This window comes from Saccopteryx leptura, chromosome 1, assembly GCF_036850995.1.
Source record: "Saccopteryx leptura isolate mSacLep1 chromosome 1, mSacLep1_pri_phased_curated, whole genome shotgun sequence".
Taxonomy (NCBI): Eukaryota; Metazoa; Chordata; class Mammalia; order Chiroptera; family Emballonuridae; genus Saccopteryx; species Saccopteryx leptura.
Window position 1 is genome coordinate 162,914,541 of NC_089503.1, and position 15,343 is coordinate 162,929,883.

Consider the following 15,343-nt stretch of genomic DNA (forward strand, 5'->3'; position numbering starts at 1 on the left):
TTCCCAGGGAGAACCAGCCTGCCAGCTTGTAGAGCTCAGCTGGTTGGAGACTGGATGACCTTCAAGTTTTATACAAAATTCTGTGCAATGTGCAAGCTGCTGGTCCCCTATGCTTTCAGCCTCTTAATGTCTATGACCCAGAAGAAAATGCTGAACAAGTATCATCTTGCTCTGCTTGCCTTCTTGGTTCTAGCATTTAATCTTTGCCCTGAGGTTGAGTCTCTTAAACTTCAGACCACTGATGTTAGCTGAATTGTGTCCTCCCAAATCCTTAGGTCGAACCCCCCAATGACTGTATTTGGGGAGTAATTAAGTTCAAATGAGGTCATAAGGGTGGGGCCCTAATCTGTCCGGATTGGTGTCCTTGTAAGGAGAGAGAGACATTGGAAGGCAGAGCAAAGGCCATGTGAGGACACAGAGGGAAGGCAGCTGTCTCCCAGCCAAGAGAAACCAACCTTGGCCTTGGACTTCTCCAGAACTGTGAGAAAGATTACTTGCTGTTGTTTAAGCCACACCACCTTTGGTATTTTGTTACCGCAGCCCAGTCGGACGGCTATAACCATGAAGTGAAGAAAATTAACTTATTTGTTATTTACACATCAACACCCCCACTCTCGGCTACCTTGGACATTGACCTCCATGATTCAGGCTGGTTTTTTCTTTTCTTTTCTTTTTAGCGTGCACACTCGCAAGAGAGGAACAGACAGGAAGAAAGAAAGATGAGAAGCATCAACTCATAGTTGTGGCACCTTAGTGGTTCATTGATTGCTTTCTTATATGTGCCTTGACCAGGGGGATCCAGCTGAGGCAGTGACCCCTTGCTTAAGCCAGTAACCTTGGGCTCAAGCCAGTAACCATGGGGTCATGTCTATGATCCCACACTCAAGCCGGCGACCTCAGGGTTTTAAACCTGGTTCCTCAGTGTCCTAGTCCAATGCTCTATCTACTGTGCCACTGCCTGGTCAGGCTTGGGCTGGTTTTTAATGAAGAGATTGACTAAGGTGATGCTTTGATCACAAAACCATAGGTTATCAGAGCTGATGTAAAGTCCCCCAATGCCTCTGGTGAGTGAGGCTCAGAGGAAGCTAAGAACCGGACATGTCTGGAGCCAAGTGGTGGAAGGGACAATGGGTGTGGCTCTGACTGGGCAGCAGGACGGCCCGGGGGACACCCAGCTCTGAGCGATGCCATTGGGCTCTGTGTCCTCCTCTAATGACATGACACATGGATGGTCATTCAGCCCTGCACATAGCCTGGGAGCACTTGGTGGAACGCAATGGATGTTAATGGACCAGCGATATCAACATGTTTTACTGGGATCATCACGCCGGAAAGGGTAATTTGCAGGGTGGTGGGCACAGGCAGAGAGGTGAGGATGCAGGGAAGGTATAAGGCAGGGGTCTCAAACTCAACTCAGCATGTGGGCCGCAGAGCAAGATCACAGCCGTTTGGTGGGCCGCACTAGGTCTACAAAAGGCAACTGTTACGCAACACTTTTCAGTGTCACAAAACGACCAGAAACTGTAGTTCGCATCACAACTGCTGTTAACTAAGCTAATATCTAGCTAGGATGCTAGAGAAATGAAAAATACAAGTAGGCCCCTAGGCTTACTTAATTTTATCCAAAATATTTTGAACTTCGTGGATTAGTCTGCGGGCCGCACAAAATTGTTCGGCGGGCCGCATGTGGCCCGCAGGCCGAGAGTTTGAGACTCCTGGAATAAGGGGCTGTTTCTGAGCTGTGGCTGGTGGGATGGAGCAGAGAAGGCGCAGAGAGTGCTGAGCGGAGACCAGCGTCTCCTAATTAGGACCAACTGTGGGTGAGGAATGCTGACTGGGCAGCCACGGCTTGTTTGCCTTCTCTCTGGTTTCAGAGATCCCTTGCTGCCCGCCCCAAGCCTTCCCCTCCCGCTTCTCACAGGGGCAGGGATGCTTCCCAACCAGGGAATTCAAATCCTCCACAGAGAAAAGGGGGGGGGGGGTTGGGCGCCTCTCCCCAAAAACGGGGACCATGCTCAGGGGGTACCATCACATCCACCTTCAGAGGGTGAGAGGCAGCCCCCCAGGAGCAGGCCCTGCAGTGCCGAGTGCATAAACCCCCCCTCCAGGGTCCTCCTTACTGGAGCCGAGTAAGGTCTTTCGTCCTAGGTTCACTCAGCACCTGGGAACCAAACGTTTAGAAAGTTGTACATCGGGGGGAATAATTTTGATGCTTAACTCGGGTAATGAAAGCAGCTTTGACAAACACCAGAAAGTCACAAAATGAAGTTGTCAATTAATAAAAGCGATCTCCATGGGAGCTGCTCTGTTTTTATCGGCAAAGGGCTGCAGGGTCAAGCAACGGCTGGGAACCGGCACAGACGGGCCGGACGCCTTTTTGCAGATTGTTGGAAAGGGACCCTGGTGTTTGATTTCAAATTTTATGAGACGCTTCCTGCTTCCTCCCTGCTGCTCACCCGTGTTCTCCCTGAGGCACTTTCCTTCATAGGCCGTTGCCCAACTCCAAAATGTTTGCCTTCCTGCACGTCCTTTAAACCAGTAAGGAAGGAGGACAATGGACACTATTTGGAAAGCTAGGAAAGGTTCAGGGTCAATGCCTCGAGCAGGGCTTGGCTATCCTTTTCCATAAAGCACTGGACGGTAAACGCTTCGGGCTCTGAGGGGTCTGCGGTCTGGGATGCAACTCCCTGCCCACTGGGCAGGGTGAGATTGGTATGGACAGGACCCAGATGAACGGATGCAGCCATGTCCAGACAAGTGTATGTGCACATGTCACCAAATACTTCTTTTGATCCCCCCTCCCTCCAATCACTTAGAAATCTGAAAATCGTTCTCAGCTTTGTGGGCCAGCCAACGTGTGCCCACCGCTGGCCTAGACCAAACTAAAAACAAAAAGAAATAAATAATCTCTCCATTGACAAGTCCTGGACCCAAATGCAACTGCAGACTCAGAAGGACCTCTGCACTTCGATTCCTTTCTGATCTAATCCGTCCAGCTCGCAAGTCAAAACAAGGTTTTCCTCCCGGCAACGCCCGATTCAGTTTGGGCTCCAGAAAAAAAAAAAGGGTGGGGGGGCAGGGAGGAAAAGGAAAAAGAATCACCAGAGTGGCTGGCACCCACTGCCACCCTCTGCTGGCAGCGGGAACAGCCTCCCCGTGAGTGAAACTCGGACACACCTGTGGTTTCGCTGGCTGGAGCAGGGCTGAGTCCCATCGCGCGTCAGGGGCAGGAGGTTGGAAGGAGTCACTCCAGGTGCACATGTCCTGCCTGTGTTTCTGCTACAGTTACGGCCACAGAGAAAAAGTCCTTGGGGTTAACACGCTGCACTTCCCCTTCAGGTCTCGGGGTGCTCCGTCAGCTCAGAGCGGGTACCAAAGGAGGTGAAAAGGGGGTGTCAGGTCCTGGATCCAGGCTCCTAAGGTTGAGACCCGAGTCGGCTCTGAGCAGCCTCTGGCGGCTCACAACAATCGGCCCAGACCACCGCCAGTGTGGAACCCTGAGCTGGCAATAAACACCTGCCTGTGAGCTTCTTTCCCCAAGAGCGGCTTCCTGCCACAGATGAGATGAGAGGCTGCACAGCCCCCTGAACACGGCAGCCCCCCTTTCCTTGCCTCCTGTCGCCTCTACTCTTCTTGGGGCAGAACCCTTGGCCTTCCATAACCACTGCTATCCTTTTCACTCCTCAAAAATATCCACTTTCCCATTTTCTTTACTGTTTCCACACAAACCGGGGAGACCCTCTCTTCTTTCTTACTCACTGAGCTTCCTTGTTCAGTCAAAAAAAGCCTGACTTCACATGGAGGGCGAACTCGCACTCCCATCCCGAGCTTTCTGCCTGTAATTACCCTAATGCCATCCACGTCGAGTCTGCCCAGGACAAAGAGAGTGTGGACCATTAGGGAAGCAGGCGAGACAGAAGCAACCACAAACCCAAATCCTAAAACCCAGAAAGCACTGGCCTCTACCTCCATATGTCTGCCTGCTTGCAAACTGTCAAGTCGAACTGCAAAGCCAAGGGCCTCTTTAGATCCACAGCCTTGAGCACCTTAAAGGACGAACTCAGGGCAGAAGCAAGGCATGTGACTGTATAACACTTGGTTCCCTTAAAGGAGTTCATGGATTCACCATGACCACTCAGCCGGTGTCCCATTTCAAAAACCACATGGAGAACAGAAACCATCAGGGAACGCTATAGCTCTGCAGGGAAGCCACACCCTCTGGGGATCCCCAGGGAGGAATTCTGAAGACAACCTTTGAGGAAGGTTACTCTTTTTTTTTTTTTTGAGGAAGGTTACTCTTAACACAAGGCACATGCAGGCAGGATCACATGAACATAGCTGTTCCTTCCCTGCAGATAAAAGAGGACAAATACCCCAGGTTCGTTGGAGATTCCCAAATAAAAGATGGAGCTGTTTTTCAGATTAGAGAAGCTATTCACACAGCCTTCTTAAATCACCTTGAAGTTCTGACCCAGTGACTTCAGGTTGACTTCCTCGTTCCCATAACTTCTGCAACTCCCCCGTTCTGTCCCATCTTCTTGGAACTTATTGATTAAAATGTCAACCCTCCATGAAGGCCGTGGCCGCAGGGGTAGGAGGACATGAAGAGTCAGAACTCAAGGTGCTGAAGGAGGCCATGTGTCACCAGAGAGGCTCATCAATCATTACTGTTTCTGAGGGGACGGTGGTGAGAAGGCAGGGAAGTCCAGGGCGCATGGTAGAATGGAGCATGTGCTAATCTGCAGCAAAGCAGCCATTCAAAGTCAGGGATAGCTGCTGGGAAGCTGCTGTTCCCCAGGTCAGCAGGACGGCAGGGCTCTGACTCACCATGAACTGGACTCACACCTGCCAGGCAAAACACAACCAACAGCCTCCATGCTGTTGGACAAACAGGCAGTGGCAGCCAGCACTCAGCCCAAGGAGAGTCGCAATCATAAGAAAGACTCATGGTGTGGGGTAGGGCAGGTCGTCTGATTTGGGGGAAGGCCGTTTGATGACAGCATGAGACAGGTGGGGTGTGGTGTGAGCCACGATGTTGTGTGGCCTCCATTCCGAGATCAGACAACAGAGACTTGACCGACCGGAAGGAGCTGCTTTTTCAGATGCTGAGAATGAGAATGACAGGACACTTGCTGGTGAGCACGCAGGAGGTGAGCAGAACTGCTTTCCTTCCTCTTGCTGGTAAGAGAACACGATGCCCTGGGATGAGAGGACCCAGAGGTGTTGTAGGGTCGGGGTAATAGTCTTGCCGCATGGACTGCTCGCCTGTTATTGTGACCAAAAAAGGAAGGCTTTGGGGCCAAGAGAGAATCATATGCCGATCAATCATAAAAGCAGCCGATGCAGAAATGTCCGGCCAGGGGTCTGTAGATGGCTGAGTTCAATGGGGGCCTTTCAGCCCTCTGTTTCCAGCCTGTCATTTGCAGTTAACCGTGTTGGTCACACCTCAAAAATGTTCTCCTTGGACTGTCTCGGCGATTAGACCTCTTCCCTACCTCTGCCCGGCCTGTAACCCTGGCCTATCATGGCATGTGGTCACCAGACACTTCCATCCAACCTCTCTTACCTTGTGCAAGAACATGCTTTGTGGTCCTAGTGGCTGGGGACAGAACTCCCAGGGGAGGAAGTAGGTGGATGGGGGCGCTCACCCACTGTTTGCACTCTCGTAATGAGAGGTGTCACCTTGTCACTTGTGTGGGAAACACCCTGGCCAACACAGAACACGCAGCATTGAAGCTGCACACTGTCACTGAGAAGGAACCCTCGGAGAAGCTCCATGGAGGAAAACATTAGCCCGATCTCTCTGACTTAACAGGGACATTTGGAAGGTACATTCTCACACCCACTTTAACCCCTCTCCAACCCCAGAGAGCGGTCAAGCACAAGTCACCATATTTGCTGTCATCTATGTAGGGGGTGGGATCGATGCCACAGGGGGTTTCTCTGTCGTCCCTGCAGGGGCCTGTCTATCTGGTCCTCTAGGATGGATTCAGTGCTGGTGCATACCACCGTGGCTCCCACAGACAATTTAAAAAGTATTTACATTATTATCCTGTTCCTTTGCAGAGGCCACTTCTTAGAGACGTGAATGCCTTTCACTTGGGAAGATAGTTATGGGTGACCAAGAGAACGAGGTGGGGGTGGATGAGGGTTTCTGGTCCAATCTCTGATCCCAGACTGATCTGAGATACTGTACAAAGTAACCTTCTATTTGCATTTCCCCATCCCCCCACCACTACCAAAGCAACCCATACATTCTTTCCTAATGTAAAGATTTCCAATCACATCACAAAACTAGCAGTTAATAATAGGTCCCAACATGTCAATTACAGCGGTCTCCAAAAATAAAGGTTTCACCGGGGAAGAATTCGCAAGTCACCACGCTGTGAGGCTGGTGCAGGAAGGGACGTTCCCTCACGCTGCAGAAATCTGGGTGTCCACATGCAGCTGGCAGGCGGGTGCTGGAAAGGCAGTCCTCGGAAAACCAAGCCGCGACTCTTCCCGACCTCGCCTTTCTGTCTCCCTCCCTGCCAACCGTGCAATTATACACCCGAGGCTTGTTCCCAAGGCGAAGTCTTTCCTAACATTTCTAGAGAGCAAGAGGGGAAAAAAAACAACAAAAATCAGGCAGCAGCAGCATCTGTCACCTTCTCGGCACTTGGTCTAAGGTGGTGACTGGGTCCACGTGCAATCCGTGATGTTTCCTTTCTTGCCAACTGGCCTGTCGATGCCGACATCCTGAGAGCCCTTAGAATAGGAATTGTTGCTAAGATTCCAGAAGACCTCGGAAGAGACTCGCCAGCTTCGTGCATTCCAAAGAGCTCCCTCTCCTGCGAAGATGCTCCACTCCCCTTTCAGCCATTGTGCGCCGGAGTCCAGGGCAGGCCGGGCCAACAAATGATAAAAGATGTGACTTGGGCACTAGAGCTATGTATGTCCTCAGTCTCTCTCGGGAGAGTCCCGTTCAGCTACACGTAGATTTGGAGGAAGAGACAGAGAGCATGAAGCAATCCCACTGAACAGAAAGCTTACTGGTCTCTTTAATCTTGGTCTTAAGGAAGGTTGAGTTGCCACCTCTGCCCCAGGGGGAGCCATAGGATGGAGGTGGGGGCGGATCAGTGATCTGGTCTTGATGGATATTGTACATTTCATGGACCTCTTGCCTTCAGCGTTATCTCAAAATGAACTGCCTTCTTATCTTAAGCCCCTCGGTTCATGGTGCATGCACTGCTGACCCATGCTGAGCGATCTTTGTGGAGGGCCCTGAAGGTTTTTGCTTTGCAGAGCAGGACCACTGAATACTGCTTTGTGTGTGGGGTCAAAGGTCGGCACCAGAAAACCCCACTCAGCTGTGTGAAAGCAAGCGCCTCTCCCACCTACGGCAGAGCCCCCGAACAGAAAGAGCGAGAAGGAAGAAGGAAGAAAGGGATCTTAGCTCTAAACCAGTGAGGCAGCTGAAGCTAAGATCTCACTGCAGAGAAACAAACAGCATGCAGGTGTTCCGGGATAAAAGCCACTCCATGCCCCAGGCATGACATGATGGCCATTGAAGAAGGAAGGATGCATAGAAGGGAAAAAGAAGAAGAAAATTAACAGGGAACTGAAAAGATTTGACCATCTCAAACCCTCACCTGCAAATGCCTGATAAGGCTCTGCAGTGCTTTTGCAAACATGAACATCTAGCCATCGCGGTGAGTGGTTATCTGCTTTCAACACCCAGCCTTCAGTAGCAAATCCTCACCGATGCACGTGCCACTCAGACAAGAGTCCCGGCCCTCCAGCTGTCTCATGATGCCCTCTGTGCCTCTCAGCTGCCGGAGCCTCCCTTCGTCACCAAAGCAGGGGAAACAGAGGCTGGAATAGCTGTCCTGGGTCATGGAACAGGTCTGTGGCAAAGTCACCATGAGAGTTCTGTGGGTTTCCTTGCTTCAGCGTCAAAAAATGTGCTCTGACTAGGGCTGGATTAAGGCCCCAGGGTACTTAGCACAACACCAACCCTTCCCCAGAGCCCCACTGGCACCCCACTACCCCAGGTTGAGAAGGAGAAACCCATTGATTATCTGAAGATACATATCTTAGGGGGGAAAAAAAACAACAACAGTTTTGAGAACACAGGAAGTGACTGTCGAGGAAATGACTTTTGGTATTAACATGTTTTCCCTGGGCAACTCCAAGTGGTAGGCTGGGTTCCACAGCTTTCTGATCAGTCTGGGGCTTTTGGCATAATTTGTAAAAGAAGTCAAAAGAAGGAAGACGGAAATGAAAAAAAAAGAAAAAGAAAAAGTTAATCAAAATCAAACTGTTTTTTTTCTGGAGAAGGTGCCTTCAGGCAACAGACAGGAACAAAAACACACAGCTTGCTTTCTCCCTTTCTGTTTGGAGGCAGGATGGCTCTCAACCCTGCTCAGTTTAGGAAGGGATGCAGCAGCCCTCCACCCTTCCAGTCCTCCTCTGCTGAGAGCACTCAGGGTTCAGGTACATAGGAAACTCATCAATGATCACCCCAAAGGAAATTAAACAAATGATAAAAGATGTGACTTGGGCACTGAAGCTATGTATGTCCTCAGGCTCTCCCAGGGAGAGCCCTGTTCACCTACAGGTAGATTTGGAGGAAGAGACAGAGAAAAGACCTAATTTAGTACTCTGCAAGTGTTTTTTAGATTTATTTATTCATTCATTTTTAGAGAGAAAGGAGAGAGAGAGAGAGAGAAAGGGGAGAGGAGCTGGAAGCATCAACTCCCATATGTGCCTTGACTGGGCAAGCCCAGGGTTTCGAACCAGTGACCTCAGTGTTCCAGATTGACACTTTATCCACTGCGCCACCACAGGTCAGGCCTCTGCAAGCATTTTTTAAAGAGGACTCCTTTTTACCAACTTTTTTACCAGATGTTCCCAATGTGAATAATATGAGAAAAATAATGGTTGCATGGGTTGAAAGGGAGGCAGAAGCTCAGCCCCCCTCCCCCTAAAACCATGAACAGTCGGGTCTCAGCTATTTCCTCCTCTGTCACCAACAGTCATCCCAACAAATGGGTGTCCATCCTGGTTAAGCCCTTCCTCACCCTGCTCAGCACTTGTCACATGGCCAGGAGTCCCTGTTACAGAAAATCACACACAGAAAGCTCCCATGAACCTCGGAGCCGGTCGAAGTCCCAGAACCAACGGGACTTCTCCCAACGCACTCCTGTTTCTCCAAATCCACACGTCCCACCTGAACCCACCACGCGGGATGACACTCGGCGCCCATGCCTTCAGAGTGGGACAAGACCCCTGTGGTGTGGGGTGGTCTGGGCACCAAGTCCTCCCGGAGGTTCTAACCCCCCCGAACCTCAGCTCAGAGCATCTTCCCAAAGCCTCTAGTGACGCAGCTCCCGTAGAAACAACTCTCGTTTACACTCACACTTCAACGATTCATGTCACACTTAAATGGCACCATTTCAGCGGGTATGAACAGGTTTGAAAACAAACAGCTCCTGGACCAGTGGGAGCTCAGGGCACCCGGGACAGCGGCCTACTGGTGACCAGTGTGCTGAGGACAAGTGGACAAGAGGGCTCGCTGTTGTGGATGCCCGGAACCCTTTGAGGAGGACAAGAACAATGTTCACAAGGCTGAAAACATCATCACAGCTCCACTGACCGCCCCTGCTTCTCCCTATACTTCCTTTCGCTCTGTGTGGTGGCCAGTGGTGGGGATGAGACGTGAGGAATAATATTCGGGTTCAGTCCAGATACTCGGGCTCCGATCACATGACCAGCACTGTTTGACTCAGCATCATTTTACTGGTAGAACTGCTCTGGGTTAGAGGGCGTCCTGGTTCAACTTCATCAAACACATGCAGAGTGGGCCTCAGAAGTGTGCAAAACCCAGGCATCTCGATGTCCTTGGGGGACCCCTGCAGGTGGCACAACCTCCCTGGCATGGCAAGTCTCTCCCAGGGGCTATCTGAATCTCTGGGGATCAGGGCTGCTTTCTCCATTAGCTGCTCCCTGCTGATTCCCAGAATGAGCTTCTCAGGAAGCAGGAAAGCTCCTGAGCCCGCTGTGCTTGAGTAAACACGGCTTCCTCCCTCCTCCCCTCCCACCTGCAGCATAGGACATACAGGGCTTGTGGAGCTCCTCAGACACAGGGCGCAGGGAGAGGTCTTGCACCTGCTGGGGTCTGAGGCCAGGATATGGATGGCGGGGAGCTCAGGTTCCCCACATGCAGCTGAAGTGCGGCCCAGGTCCCATCTCCATTTACAAACACCTACCACGCCTACCAACGGGGATTCCCATCAAAACGACAACCCCGCTAATGCTAAAAGAACGGCAGGTACTTGGAGCATCTACAGGGAAGAAAGCAGTCTGTTTCCACTGCACTGGAGCCCAGGAGTCATCCCATACCTGCCTCCTTCCCAATGGGGGGAAATGAACACATAAATGCACTGCTCACAGCACTTCCCAGGTGATGGTTCTAGAATGTATTATAAGCACGGAGAACCGTGGCCTTGATGCACTTTATTCCTTCAGACACTCCCCTTTCCAGGAAAAGCTGACTCCCAGGTCTTCCCCAAGGTCGGCTCAGTGCTAGGCTACAAAGCACCCACCATGCTGCCATGCAGAGACCCCCACATTGCAGAGGTCCCAGGCCCGTGGGCTGCAGCGGGAGGTCCGGGTGCTGGAAGGTAGTTCTGGGGACAAGCACGCAGCAGCAGCAGGTGTGGAAATCTGGGCCGGGAAGCCAGGGCCTGGGAGTTACAAGGAGGAGGACCTCGAACTAATGAGAAGCTTAAATTGGGAGATGTGGCACAAACCAGGGGACGCAGGTATGTGTGTAATGTAGGAAAGAGGGAGGAAGGGCAGAAATTCCCAGAACACAGAAATACACTACCTCACAGATGAGGACAGCATTAGGGTACTCTTCCCCGATGAGAGGCTTGTGAGAGGCTTGTGCTCTGGGTTCCGACTCCCCACTTGAGCACTGAGTTTCAGAGTTGAGTGCACAGAATGCAATGTGGCTGTTGTTTTAGCCACTGTGCCCAAGGGTGAAATTCCAGGAACCCACGACACTCAGAGACAAACCCCAAGCCTTTGTTCTCCTTGAGGGTCTCTGAGCCATTAATTCCACCGACTGGCAGAAATATGATACAACTTATGCTTGGAAGCTGTTAAACACCTACATATGTTTAAAAATCACGCAGGCGGGCAGATCAGCAGGATCAAAACCGGTTGTCTCATATGGTCTCATACAAAAATTTAATATGACCTATGGGGAGACATGCCAAGCCTGGAAACTAAAGCCTCACACGTGAACAGGAACACACATGTGTGTACCTGGTAACTGTGACGCGGCCCTTAAAGCGATCTTGTAGGACAGCGAAGGTGATGGCGTGGCACGCACCCATTGATCCCACGGTTCCATAAATTCTCTCCAACACGAGATGCATCCTGGACCCAGTTCTGTCCCTTCCTCGTCTTCCCACCTGAGCACTGCCTCTGTCCTGAACTCTTTCTTCAAACTGTGCCCTCACCGCCCTAACGCATGCTCCTTGACCTAGGCCTGAATCTTCTCACGGATTCCGGACCCGTGGGCTTCCAACTCCCAGCTACTGTGACCCCAGGGTCAGAAGTTAGGTCCAGCTCCACCCCATGCTAATCACACCGTGATGTGAACCGACAGGCTCCGTCTTTGTTGCCTCTGTGGTGAAAAGCACAGCACCCAGCACATAGCGGGTCCTCAGTGACCATATGCTGATGCGCGACGGGCCTGCTTCTTGTTGACGTAGCTGCTCTACTTAAGGAAAGATGACTGGACCCAATCCAGAGAGCTCAAAGTGACACAGCACAGGGTACGTGTGGTCTGTTCAAATCTGCACTGCCACAGGAGCTCTGAGAATGGGGTCCTTTTAGCCACTTGTCATCAAACCCATGACTAAACCCCACATGGGCACCATCTGAGAGTCCTCGACCCCTAGGAACTTATGATTGGACAGACTACCACCATATAACAAATGAATGTAAGGCCCTGGCCGGTTGGCTCAGTGGTAGAGCGTTGGCCTGGCGTGCGGAAGTCCCAGGTTCGATTCCCGGCCAGGGCACACAGGAGAAGCGCCCATCTGCTTCTCCACCCCTCCCCCTCTCCTTCCTCTCTGTCTTTCTCTTCCCCTCCTGCAGCCAAGGCTCCATTGGAGCAAAGATGGCCCAGGTGCTGAGGATGGCTCCATGGCCTCTGCCTCAGGCGCTAGAGTGGCTCTGGATGCAACAGAGCGACGCTCCGGATGGGCAGAGCATCGCCCCCTGGTGGGCGTGCCGGGTGGATCCCGGTCGGGCGCATGCGGGAGTCTGTCTGACTGCCTCCCCGTTTCCAGCTTCAGAAAAATACAAAAAAAAGAATGTGGGAAAATCCACGCAGACAAGCAGGGAAGTAGCACTCTGAAGGCTGGAGACATAGCACCCAGCACAAAGTTATCACACAGTAAATGCTCAATGAATAAGGTTTACTTTTAAATAAAGTGATCAACTTTTTAAGTGGCTTATTTTTATATAAACTGCCCTCAAAAACAGGATGCACGGACAAGCCATCCTCGTAAGCACAGAATTTGGGCTGAACAGTCAGGTGGGGACGGGCCAGGAGCTAAGCCCTTTGTATGGAGAAGGAAACTGAGGCCAGAGGCTGGACAACTTCTGCGAGGCCACAAAGCTGATCAGTGATGGAGCCTGAGTTCCCATGCGATGCCCCCCAACGCCTGTGCCTTCAGCATCTGGGATTCCTGAGGCCTCGATCAGCCAGCATCAGTGAGGAGAGGCAACCCCTGTGGCAGTGTTTAGGGGTGGGCTTTGGAGTCAGATGGAAGGAGGTGTGAGGGTGAATCCCACTACCAAGGTCTCAGGTACACCGACGTCACCTCCCCATGCCTCAGTTTCTATATCTGGGCAATGGGATGATAATAACATATTCCACTTGCTTGCTGTGGGGATTAAAGGCTTACACAACACTCACACAGGTAGCGTTTCCAAAAGAGAAGGTGGCTAGATCCAAGGCTGCCACTGTGCCCTTCTCCCTAGAATGCTTCCTGCCGGAACCTCTCTCCCCTGTGCTCCCCCTCCCCCCCCACACTGGGGCAGGGACCTCTGGTGTGTGTGCCTAGCCCCACAAAACCAACAAGAAGCAGCTCGTTGGCTCTGCCATCCCCCAGGGTCTCAGTGGGACGAGCAGGTCTCATCCCCACTGGTCCCCAGGCTCCAGAGAAGAGTCCTTCCCAGGAGAGAACCTAGGCACACTGGACAGAATAAATGCCTGGACTCCAGGTTTCCTGCCTGAAAGACATGGAAGGATGTGGGCAAAGAGAGAGGTCTCCAGGGGAGACCAGAACATGTGAGATGTGCAAGCATGGTGCTTCTGGGGCCAGCCCCCCTATGACAGGTGCAAAAAACCCAGGCCTTGGGGTGAGGGGAGGACCGTCGTTTGCATCTAGGCAAATGGAGGGACTGAGGGCTGAGCCCAGCTCGGTTTAGCTCATCAAAAGCTGGTCATGGAGACACTGGAGGCCCAATTAAGTCATTCACCCTGAAACCTCACACCTCCAGCTGCCTCCTCTGGAGCTGAGGGGAACCAGAGCCTGCAGGGAAGGGGTCTCTTTGATCCCTGTTGGCCCCAATCAAACATCGTTCACAAGGAAGGCTTTGAGCTGTCCCCAGGGCAAAAGCTTGCTGAGCTCTCCCTCTGTGGATAGGAGCCAGGGCAGTTATGTTTTACATTTGAACTTTGGCAATCCGAGGACTGACCTCCACTTAACAACATCCCCTCTCTCCTTGCCCACTAACTAACAACAATCCCGAGAGTCTTGGCTCGGATGGGAAGGACCCCACCAACCTGGCCCAGCCTTGCCCCACCCCGGCAGGCGGCAAGGCTGAGTAGGTGCAATGCTACCTGCACCCCTCCCTGGGCTACCACAGACAGGTCCCCGCCTGGGCACACTTGCCCAGAAGTCGGTTTCTGGTAAGGAGCTGGGTGAGTCCTCAACAGAGGTAGCCCCAGGACAGGGCACAGGGCTCATAGTACAAAGCCTGGGTCTCCCGGGGTGAGAGGAGCAGAGGGAGGGGGCAGGGAGAAACGGCTAAAGGGCTCCAGAAAGGGTGCTGGAGTCGACTAAGGGAATTTTGCATCTTCGGGGGGGGGGGGAACACTCCACCCCTAGGCAATTCAATAACTTTCCCTGGGCACAGCCAGGTTGGATCTAAAGGAGGTTCTGGACTGGGGTGGACTGGGGGGCATGAATGGCCCCTTCTCTCCACCTTCTTCAGGGCCCAGTGACTCAGGACTCAGCCCAGGATCTCCCCAGAAGCAAGATACCTTCTTCCTGCCACCCCAGAAGTCCCTAAATCGATCTGTTCTCTGTTCCTGAACTGTTTGTTTCCTCTTGAAGACATCCCCAATGGTCATCTTAGCAGAGTGACTCCAAGGATCCCTAGTCACATTCCTGAGGGGCTGCAGTCTGTCCTACAGGTGGGGGGCAGATAGTCTGGGGCCAGCAGGAAGCTGGCTTCCAAGGGGCTCTCCCTCCCAGGTCTTGTCCCATTCTTCTGCTCCTACATGAAACCTGTGGAGAGACTTAGGCCTCCTGCAAGGAGCCCTAGGGAAGCAGGGGCAGTTTACTGGGTGTTAAGTCTGGGCTCTTGGGGTGGAAATGGTCACAGCACTGGGCAGCAGGCCCCTGGTTCACTCCCTAACCCAATTTTCACCCTCAGGGCAGGTCAGAGCCAGGCAAAGAGGAGGGAGTGTGTGTATTGGAGAAGGAAGCTCCTATAACAACCGGAAGCCTCAGTCCTCTTTCTCAGGCCTCTGGGATGCCCTCATCGCCTCTGAAAGTCGGGGGCTATTGTGGGCACGTTCACTTCCCCTTACTTCATGGGGTGCCTCTGTGCAAAGTTCTCACCTTTCAGGACTGGTCTGCCCTCCCCCACGGGGCATCCCTCAGTCACCCCGTGTGTCTCCCTTTCACTCCTCCGAGAGAGCCAACCGGTTGTGGGCTCACAAATCCAACTGCCACCTCCTTCCTTCACCCCAGGAGGCACCCAGAGATTCCGGGGTTAGGGGACCCCTCGCTGAGCGGGTCAGAGGTCCCCAGCACCCTCTACGGCACAGCAGGCAACCATCCAAATTCAAGTAAGTTGTGCTATTGTCTCAGCTTTGTCCCTGTCCCGGGGGGTGTCCCAGTGCCTGTCTTCCCGCGCCCCTCCCGACCACCTCAGGCACCCACTCCAGCCCGTGCCCGCAGCCGCAGGTTCCCAAACGCTGGTCTCTCCCCATCAGAGAAGACCCCCATCCACCGCCCGATGGGGCAGCTGCGGTGGCGCTGGGGAC

At 52.6% G+C, this 15,343-nt stretch overlaps 1 protein-coding gene across 8 annotated transcripts in view; it reads right to left on the minus strand.

The window, feature by feature from the left end:
• Window positions 1–15,343, minus strand: part of NAV1 (neuron navigator 1) — a 181,331-nt gene that overhangs the window by 38,434 nt on the left and 127,554 nt on the right. The window lies entirely within an intron of this gene.